We start from the raw sequence: 10,884 nt of genomic DNA, 5'->3' as shown, positions 1-10,884 counted from the left end.
TTCAAAATTTTACTGTGACATATTTACCAAGATGTATGTATTCTCTCTGTCCAGTTGATTTGTCTCCTTTCTGCCTTCCCTTCCTCTTTTCCTCCTAACTATCCAAAATCCAGTGAGCACTATTGAAGAGCAACAGGAAGTGTGAACTTTGGAGCCAATAGTTTTTTGTCCTAACTATTGTCCTACAATAGTTTTTTGTAGTTTTTATTATAACTAACTTATGAATCTTACAAAAATGTATTTTTCTCTGCAATTATCTAATCTGTAAATCTATATACCTCATGGAACTGTTTTAAGTAATTTTAAAAAAGGGTAATACATGCAAACAGTGGCTGGAAATAGAGACTTATTACTATTATTACCACTATTAGGTACCAGGGATACAAAGACAGAAAACCCATGGTATCTTCCCTGAAGGAGCTCACCATGTAGGTTTAGAAGAACTTAGAGTATCATTACTTTAGGATAAAAAATATGTTTGAGTATGTAGACAGATAATGAAGAGTGAGATATAACTTTTGAGCACTTCTGTTTGCAAGGGAAGGTGATTGTGTCATAATCTACATGCACTTGAGATGGCCTGGAGCTGCTTGTTTGGAAACCTGCACTGAACTGTGAGACAGCACAAAAGATCACATTAATGATCTTTGGCAGGGACACAGGATGAAAGAGTAGAATTGCCTCATGAGTTGGCCTGCGATTAATAACATGAGAAAAATTAAGATGCCTCGCAGTTGGTCACCTTCAAAACCTTACAGTACCTCAGCAGAAGAAAGAATAAGTCTCTCATAGGGTAAGGCAAGACTTCTTGGAGGAAGATCATGGAAATGCCCAGTCACTTTGTCCCAGCGAAAGTCAATCATGATGGGCAACACTCAATATTTGTCCCAGGGTTCCCCACAAGAATTGGCCAAGATTTTGCCAAGAGTGAATCACATTTAATCTCTCCCTTGTTCAATCCTGCCTCCTTTCTTTTACAGGTTTTGATTTGTAGTATACATCTTTCACACCAGTCTCCATCTCAGCATCTGCTTCTGGAGAAACCAACCTGTGACAATGGAATTTAAATATGGGAAGATATGGTCATTCATTTGATACAGAGTAAATGTTTCTAAGTACATTTCTGCATGTGCTGCAAAGATATTTCATACTTATAACAAGCATGGTTGTGGTAGTCTTCATCGCTAAAAGAAGGGCAGAGCAGACATACACACTTCAGGTCATTGTTTTCAAATTCCAAGAGGCCAAGGTCAGTCTAAAGGAAGTAGCCTACATATGCTCGTAGGCTTGATGTTAAGGTGGGTCTACTCCTCCCAAAATCTGTCTTCTGTTGCCTTGCTACAAAAGGCCCTTTAACGACAATACTAATGATGGATGCACAGCATTGTGAATGTACTAAATGCCACTGAATTATGCAGTTTAAAAATGATTTAAGGTAAACTTTATGTTTATACCGGAATTTAAAAATGCTAATATAGCTGGAAGAACTCAAGCCTTAACATGGAGAAAAAGCCAAAAGGAGATCATTTGGAAGTTGGTTTAGAATAGAAATTGGCCACAGCCTTGTTGGGTAGGGGAACTGGGCATGAAAAGATAGGAAAGAAGAAAGAAGTGTGATGACACAGTAGTGGTTCTCCACCTGTCCTTCACTCTAGGAATTCTAGATCTTTGGATGAACATAAGAATCACCCTGGAGGATTTGGAGGGGGGAAAAAAGAAAAAAACCTGTTCTCCAGGCTATGTCCCCAAAGCAATTAAATCAGAATCTCTGAGAGTAGATCCCAGGCATCAAGTTTTTTAGGTGCCCAGGTGATCCATTATGTACTCAAGCTTGAAAAACTATTTTATTTCCATACCATTTACTAGTGAATGCATTTTCATCTTAGTGTGTCCTGTTATATACGGTATTCTTTATTGGGAGGTGATGTACGAGTAACATCAAAATCTTTCATCCCCCCAATTCTGACATTGCCCTCTTGTTCCCCTCATCCTAGAAGGGAGTAGGAAAGGAGAAACCTTCCATGGATGCGAACCACCCTAGTAGGGGAGTGAAAATGTTATCAGTGTCCAGCTTTGCCAGCAACGACCTATGGCTAAAACCCTGAAATGTATATATCTGCTTCTCTTAACACTTCTCCTATTTTACCAGAAATACTGTGGAGCCCTTAAGCTGTTTTTCTTCCTTTCAGTCTTTATTCGTCCACACCTTAATCTAAATACCAGTCACAATAATTACTTCAAAATGCAATTCTGTTTGTCATTCTCCTGCTCAAAACTCTTCAGTGGCACCTTTTTTAGCCTCTATAATAAGTGGCTACAAGACCTTGGATGAGCTCTACCCGCCCACCTCTGTAGCCTCATCTTTTCATCTTTGAGAACATCCATGTGACTTTCTCCTCCAGTCACACTGTACCTCTCATTTCTTGTAACACCTCTCCTGTTCCCTCCTGTCCTCTCCTCTTTCTTCTGTATCTCTACATCCCTATCTCTGTCTCTCACATCTCAAGAACTTGACCTGTGCTATTGAATTTGATTAGAATGTTCTTGCCTTTTCCTTGTCTGGTGATCCCCACTCCTCTTTCAGGTCTTGGATTAAACATCCTTCCTCAGGGAAGCCTCCTGACATGTGGTATCATCCACTGCAATAAACAAACAAGGAAGGGGGCATGGTTCAGATATGTTCATAGCAAGGTAAGATATTTTTTTCTTCCTCACTGGCCCTCGAGTTTTAAGACAGTATAGGAATGCCTATTCTATTCAACACTTTATCACTAGGGCTTAATATTATGTCTGGTGCTTTGAAAAACATGTTTCTTCTTAATGATGGAGTGATTGACTGATCTTAGTTTCTGAAGCAAAATAACTCAAAAGGAATAGTGATTTCATAGCATCCTAAGTTGCTGTGCCTTTTCTTCGCAGAACAATTTCTCTGCATTCTCAAATTAGATGGCAAAATATCTCGACAATGCCTGAAGTCTGAGATTAGTCACAAGAAGATTAGATCTTTAACCAACATGATGATAGCCCAGGGGGTAGATGATTATAGCCTAGCATATCACAAGAGGACTTGGGAGAGTGAACACAGATTTGGCATTCCAAGATTTGCTGAAGCAATGGGAATGCCTCCTCATCAATCTTGATAAAGGTCAGATTATAAGAAATAAGAGTAAGTAACATTTAACCCAGTAGGTAGCACATGTATACTTCCATTTTCTCTAGAGCCTGAGAATATAAATAGTTGAAAGATGATTCAGAGAAATTAACTGATCCAGAATACGGTAATATATCATTGTCTGCCACCAAGTATCAGCATCTCAGCATCTTTACATGACACCTTTTTTCCCTTTATTTGCTCCTGCAGATATAATGAACTGAATCCTCACTTTTCCTAGACTCTTAGATCTACATTTTTAAAGCAATTTTAGCTAGTGCCTAAAGGCCAATAAGCTGAACTATATGGAGAAATCCACCAATTACTTAAAATTACACAACCCTTCAGAGTCTTAAAGAAGTAATAAACTGAGCAAAAGAGGAAGTGAATGTCATCATCCCAAGTTCTGCTCCTGAAATCTGTCCAGTCTTCATAGGCTTCCCATAAACATAGTCGTCCACATCTCACTAACCTCCAGGTCAGTGCATGAGTGTGCTTTCAGATATCTCAGACACCTACCCAAAAAAAGTTCAGAGACATAGAACCCAAATTCAATTACTATTATTGTAGGTGAAGGTGAGCTCTCTCTGTTGCAGTTGCATTCAGGGGTCAGAAAATTACAACCCACAGGCCACATCTGCAGGCAGCCAGCTTCTGTAAATAAAATTTTATTGTAATATACTCATGGCATTTGTTTATGTATTGTCCACAGCTACATTCACTGCAAAGGCCAAGTCGCAAGGCTGACACAGACACCATAACTCAAAGCCTAAAACCAACTGGCTCTTTGCAGAAAATGCTTGCTGACCCCTGCACATGTATCAGGTCCTGTTACATCACCAGTTGGTCTCAGAAATGGGGGATTAAGGTCAGGGTGTCTACTTCCTGAGGCCAGTATTACAGAAGAAATAGTATAGGTAGTAATAAATAGGCAAGAGATCCCAAAATAGCATTGAATTTCCAGGTAGAAGACTTGAAAATGTTGGCATCCTCTTCAAAGTTAGTAGTTAAAAAACAATATTTCAATTTGAAGAAGGGAATTTCAGTCAGATTGACTGGATATATTTAATTTGGGGCATCAGTGGGAAAAGGCAGAAACTTTTAGAAGCTCATAAAAATGCAGAGCTCACATCTTAGGCCTTTCTGAAATCTCAGTACAGAAAAAGTCATTTATTTTTCATCAAATAATTACTGAGTACCCAGTGGTTTAAAAAAATATACTAGACCACTAAGTAGTCCAATAAGTGAAACTTAAAACTTTAAAATAGCTGTTTATTTTCTTTAAAAGCAAGATAATAGCTGTTCATTTTCTTTAAAAGCAAGATAAATGAATAATTTTTTAAAAAATTGTACACATATCATCTATAATGAAGTACAATTAATATCATTTAACAGTCATTTAACTTTTAATAGGATACTTAACCTGTTAGTGACCCAGTATCATCATTTGTAAGATAGATACAGATGATAAAGGTCATAATTCATAAGGTTGTAAGAAGGAGCTATTATATTTAAAAGTCATAAAACACTTTTTGGCATAGAGTAAATATGAAAAAACAAAAACAATCTGTTTGTTTTTCTTGTTGTGAAGAGATGCACATTCAGATATATTACAGTGGTTGTGGTAACCACAATCTCACTAATGTTCACATTCTCAATTATTCAGACTTGTCTCAAGGATATAATTGGTGGTTGATAAAGGGAGAACACTGGTCTTACCTGGTGGAGATTTATTTTCTTATTCTGTTTGTCTTATGAAAAAAACAAAGATGCCTTTATTTGGCATCTGCTTTTCATTCCTTACTTGTTGGTGGCCTGACCTCTTCTCTATACTTAGTTGTCTTCAGTCAAATTTATTTTCTTCTTCTTTCTCTACCTTTTCTTACTTTCCACAATACCAGAGTTTAGATGTCATACCTTAAAAGTGGGTCTAAATATTGTGACTGCACTTCATAAACTTTAAAGCACTGGTCAGATATTAATTTGTATTACTGCTTTCAGTCAATGAGAAAGTCCCTTGCCTTTTTGTCCCCCATCTAATACCACTTCCTGAGAGAGATGTGTGCTCTTAGAACATTCAGCTTTTCTCAACTTGGTCTTTTATCTTCTGATTTTATGCCTTTCCAATATTGTGTGTAATTGGAAATCTGACCTTTATATACAGGAATAATTATAGTAGCTAAATAATGGAAAATAATAATTCTTTACTTTCCATAGCATCTTATAAATATTAAATCAACTTTCACAGGCATTGTAAAGCTGGACTGTGAGCTTGAGGCCAGAGACCATATTTTATTTATTTCTGCAACATAACAACTTGCTTCCTCATATCTAGCCATTAGCAGGTGCTTAATAATGTTTAAAATGTAAAGGTTCTTACCATAAAGGCCCTGTGTGGGATGCTTGTAGAGTGCCATCTCCTGTATACAAATGAAAAATAAACTTATTAAAGCAAAGAGCACACAGAACTAGGATTTAGTTATTATAATTGATTATTAATAACTCTTTCTACTAAATTAGGGCTTGCAAAACAAAGAAAAAGAAGAGGATGGTTTCTCATGGACATCCTCATGATGTCACGTTCAATGACAGGGTGTTACAATGAATATTATTGTAAAAGAATGATAAGGCTTTAAAATGGACTGATATAACCAATAGTGACATGAAGAAGTTTCTTGGATTAATAATTTTGATGGGACAAATAAGAAAGTCACACTGGAAAGAATATTGGTTGACTGATCCCTTCCTTTAAACACCTATCTATCTTTCCAAAGATTATGACAAGAAGAAGGGTCAAATAAATAATGACATTTCTTCACTTTAATGATAACTTGGAAACTCCACTTCCCACAAATAGAATTTCAAAAGTTAAACCTCTTTTGGATTATTTTCTACAAAATTTCAATCGCTCTATATACCCAAATAAGAGCTATCACTTAAGGAGGTAATGATAAGTGGAGAGGACGACTCAGATTCAAAACCTATAATCCTGGAAAACTTGCAAAATATGGAATTTTGGCCAGGACAGTTAGCAAAAGTGAAACTGGATCTATGCAACCTTGAAATTTACATGGGTGAAGGAAAGAAACTGCAAGAAACAATATTACTGGTCCTAATCTTGGTTCATGGCACCATATTTATGAAGACAATTGTTACAACAGTGTGACTACATCTGAAATATTGTTGAAAAATAAAATCAGAGTGTGTGGGACTATAAGAGAGAATCATGGTATACCAAATCTATTAAAGGAGAAATCTGAAAATCTACAGAGGGGAGAAATGACATTCTTATGGAAGGGAGAAGTGATTCTTCTTATATGGAAAGACAAGAGGCTAGTCTGAATGGTGACGACTCCTAATGCCTCCATAGCATCTACAGGAAAGGAAGACTGGAGGACTGGCCATCAGATGACTAAGCCCACTTGTATATTAGAGTATAATAAATATATGAAAGGAGTTGATTGATTGATCCGATCAATATCTGGCAAACTTCAATATCCTCTGGAAAACTCAAAAATGGTATAAGAAAGTGGGTTTGTATTTGAGTAATTGTGGTTTATTCAATGCATTTGAATAATTTGAGACTGCTATATCAAAACCTCATGGTAACCATAAACTGAAAGTTTACAATAGATACACAAAGAATAAGGAATCCAAACACAACAGTAAAGTTAGTCATCAAATCAAAAAAGAAGGGAAAACCAAACAAGTCATGGAGATGTAGTGTACAGCAATACTGATTAATAATACTGTATTGCATATTTTTTAAAAAAAAGACCTACAAAAACAAGTCCAAAACCATTATCAAAATGGCAATAAGAACAAACATATTGATAATTACCTTAATTGTAAATGGAGTAAATGCTTCAACCCAAAGACACAGACTGGCTGAATGGATACATAAACAAGACCCATATATATGCTGTCTACAAGAGACCCACTTCAGATCTAGGGACTCATACAGACTGAAAGTGAGGGGATGGAAAAAGGTATTCCACACAAATGGAAATCAAAAGAAAGCTGGAGTAGCAATTCTCATATCAGACAAAATAGACTTTAAAACAAAGACTATTACAAGAGACAAAGAATGACACTACATAATGATCAAGGGATCGATCCATGAAGAAGATATAACAATTGTAAATATATAAGTACTCAACATAGGAGCACCTCAATATATAAGGCAAATACTAACAGCCATAAAGGGAGAAAAAATGAGCGGCTTTAACACCCGACTTTCATCAATGGACAGATCATCCAGAGAGAAAATTAATAAGGAAACACAAGCCTTAAATGGCACATTAGACCAGATGGACTTAATTGATATTTATAGAGCATTCCATCGAAAAATAGAAGAATACACATCATTCTTCTCAAGTGCACACAGAACTTTCCCCAGGATTGATCACATGCTGGGCCACAAAGTGACCCTTGGTAAATTTAAGAAAATTGAAATCATATCAAGCATCTTTTCTGACCACAACACTATGAGATTAGAAATCAACTACAAGAAAAATACTGCAAAAACACAAACACCTGGAGGATAAACAATATGCTACTAAACAACCAAGAGATCACTGAAGAAATCAAAGAGGAAATCAAAAAAATACCTAGAGACAAATGAAAATGAAAGTGTGATGATCCAAAACCTGTGGGACACAGGAAAAGCAGTTCTAAGAGGGAAGTTTATAGCAATACTATCTTATCTCAGGAAACAAGAAAAATCCCAAATAAACAATCTAACTTTACACCTAAAGCAACCAGAGAAAGATGAACAAGCAAAACCCAAAATTAGAAGGAAAGAAATCATAAAGATCAGAGTGGAAATAAATGAAATAGAGATGAAGAAAACAATAGAAATGATCAAGGAAAGTAAAAGCTGCTTCTTTGAAAAGATAAACAAAACTGATGAACCTTTAGCCAGATTCACCAAGGAAAAAAAGGAAGAGGGCTCAAATCAATAAAATTAGAAATGAAAAAGAAGTTACAATGGACACCACAGAAATACAAAGGATCATAAGAGCATACTATAAGCAGCTATATGCCAATAAAATGGACAACCTAGAAGAAATGGAAAAATTCTGAGAAAGATACAATCTCCCAAAACTGAACCAGGAAGAAATAGAAAATATGAACAGACCAATCGCAAGTACTGAAATGGAAACTGTGATTGAAAAACTCCCATAAACAAAAGTCCAGGACCAGATGGCTTCACAGGTGAATTCTATTAAACATTTAGAGAAGAGTTAACACCTATCCTTTTGAAACAATTCCAAAACATTGCAGAGGAAGGAACACTCCCAAACTCACTCTATGAGGACACCATCACCCTGATACCCAAACCAGACAAAGATGCCTCACAAAAAAAGAAAATTACAGGCCAATATCACTGACGAATATAAACACAAAAATTCTCAACAAAATATGAGTAATCCAAATTCAACAGTACATTAAAAGAATCAGGCTCTGAGGAGCTTCAAGATAGTGGAAGAGTAAGACGTGGAGATCACCTTCCTGCCTACAAATACATTAGAAATACATCTACATGTGGAACAACTCCTACAGAACACCTGCTGAATGCTGGCAGAAGACCTCAGACCTCCGAAAGGCAAGAAACTCCCCACGTACATGGGTAGGGCAAAAGAAAAAAGAGACAAAAGAATACGGATGGGGGACCTTCACTAGTGGGAGGGAGCTGTGAAGGAGGAAAGGTTTCCACACACTAGAAGCCCCTTCACGGGTGGAGACTATGGGTGGCGGAGGGGGGAAGCTTCAGAGCCACAGAGGAGAGCGCAGCAACAGGGGTGCAGAGGGCAAAGCGGAGAGATTCCCGCACAGAGGATCGGTGCCGACCTGCACTCACCAGCCTGAGAGGCTTGTCTGCTCACCCGCCAGGGTGGATGGGGGCTGGAAGCTGAGGCTTGGGCTTCGGTAGGATTCCAGGGAGAGGACTGGGGTTGGTTGCGTGAACAGAGCCTGAAGGGGCTATTGCACCACGGCTAGCCAGGAGGGAGTCTGGGAAAAAGTCTGGAGCTGCCGAAGAGGCAAGAGACTTTTTCTTGCCTCTTTGTTTCCTGGTGCATGAGGAAAGGGGATTAAGAACACCGCTTAAAGGAGCTCCAGAGACAGGCGCGGACCCCAGAAATGGGCATGAGACGGTAAGGCTGCTGCTGCTGCCACCAAGAAGCCAGTGTGCGAGCACAGGTCACTCTCCATAACTCTCCTCCCGGGAGCCTGTGTAGCCCGCCACTGCCAGGGTCCTGTGATCCAGGGACAACTTCTCTGGGAGAACACACAGCATGCCTCAGGCTGGTGCAACATCACGCCGGCCTCTGCCGCCTCAGGCTGGCTGCGCATTCCGTACACCTCCCTCCCCCTGGCCTGAGTGAACCAGAGCCCCCGAATCAGCTGCTCCTTTAACCCAGTCCTGTCTGAGAGAAGAACAGACGCCTAAGGAAACCTACACGCAGAGGCGGGTCCAAATCCAAAGCTGAACACCAGGAGCTGTGCAAACAAAGAAGAGAAAGGGAAATTCCAAAGCTGAACCCCAGAAGCTGTGTGAACAAAGAAGAGAAAGGGAAATCTCTCCCAGCAGCCTCAGGAGCAGCGGATTAAATCTCCACAATCAACTTGATGTACCTTGCATCTGTGGAATACCTGATTCAGACAACGAATCATCCCAAATTGAGAAGGTGAACTTTGGGAGCAATGATATATATATATTTTTTCCTTTTCTCTTTTTGTGAGTGTGTATGTGTATGCTTCTATGTGTGATTTTGTCTGTGTAGCTTTGCTTTTGCCATTTGTCCTAGGGTTCTGTCTGTCTGGGTTTTTTTTCCTGGATAGTTTTTAGCACTTGTTATCATTGGTGGATTTGTTTTTTGGTTTGGTTGTTCTCTTCTTTCTTTCTTTTTGTTTTTATTAATTAAAAAAACTTTTAAATAATGTTTTATTTTAATAACTTTTTAATTTAATTTAATTTAATCTTCTTTCTTTCTTTTTTTTCCTCCCTTTTATTCTGAGCCGTGTGGATGACAGGCTCTTGGTCCTCCAGCCAGGTATCAGGGATGTGCCTGTGAGGTGGGAGAGCCAAGTTCAGGACACTGGCGCACAAGAGACCTCCCATCTCCATCTCCAAGTAATAACAAACAGCGAAAATCTCCCAGAGATCTGCATCTCAACGCCAAGACCCAGCTCCACTGAACGACCAGCAAGCTCCAGTGCTGGACACCATATGCCAACAACTAGAAAGACAGGAACACAACCCCATCCATTAGGAGAGGGGCTGCCTAAAATCATAATAAGGCCACAGACATTGAACAAGGACCTAGAAGAACTAAAGAGCAAACAAACAGTAATGAACAACAAAATAAATGAAATTAAAAATTCTCTAGAGGGGATCAATAGCAGAATAACTGAGGTAGAAGAACGGAGAAGTGACTGGGAAGATAAAATCGTGGAAATAACTACTGCAGAGCAGAATAAATAAAGAAAAAAGAACGAAAAGAATTGAGGACAGTCTCACAGACCTCTGGGACAACATTAAACGCACCAACATTCGAATTATAGGGGTCCCAGAAGAAGAAGAGAAAAAGAAAGGAACTGAGAAAATATTTGAACAGATTATAGTTGAAAACTTCCCTAATATAGGAAAGGAAATAGTCAATCAAGTCCAGGAAGCACAGAGAGTCCCATACAGGATAAATCCAAGGAGAAACACGCCAAGACACATA

General features: G+C 38.4%; 1 long non-coding RNA gene across 2 annotated transcripts in view; it reads right to left on the bottom strand.

Annotated features, from left to right (window-relative positions):
• Positions 1 to 2,550: 2,550 nt before the first annotated feature.
• The window catches only part of LOC114484017 (uncharacterized), a 398,215-nt gene continuing 389,881 nt past the window's right edge, over positions 2,551 to 10,884 (bottom strand). For both annotated transcript variants that reach the window (XR_003676450.2, XR_008615546.1), the window contains 2 exons: positions 5,532 to 5,571; positions 2,551 to 2,639 (listed from right to left, as the gene is read on the bottom strand). This is a non-coding gene — a long non-coding RNA (uncharacterized lncRNA). The remainder of the gene's footprint in view (positions 2,640 to 5,531; positions 5,572 to 10,884) is intronic.

The sequence above is a fragment of the Physeter macrocephalus genome, chromosome 17, assembly GCF_002837175.3.
Source record: "Physeter macrocephalus isolate SW-GA chromosome 17, ASM283717v5, whole genome shotgun sequence".
In the NCBI taxonomy this organism is placed as follows: Eukaryota; Metazoa; Chordata; class Mammalia; order Artiodactyla; family Physeteridae; genus Physeter; species Physeter macrocephalus.
Note: the sequence above shows the minus strand (reverse complement) of the source record. Positions and strands in the feature narration are given on the sequence as shown.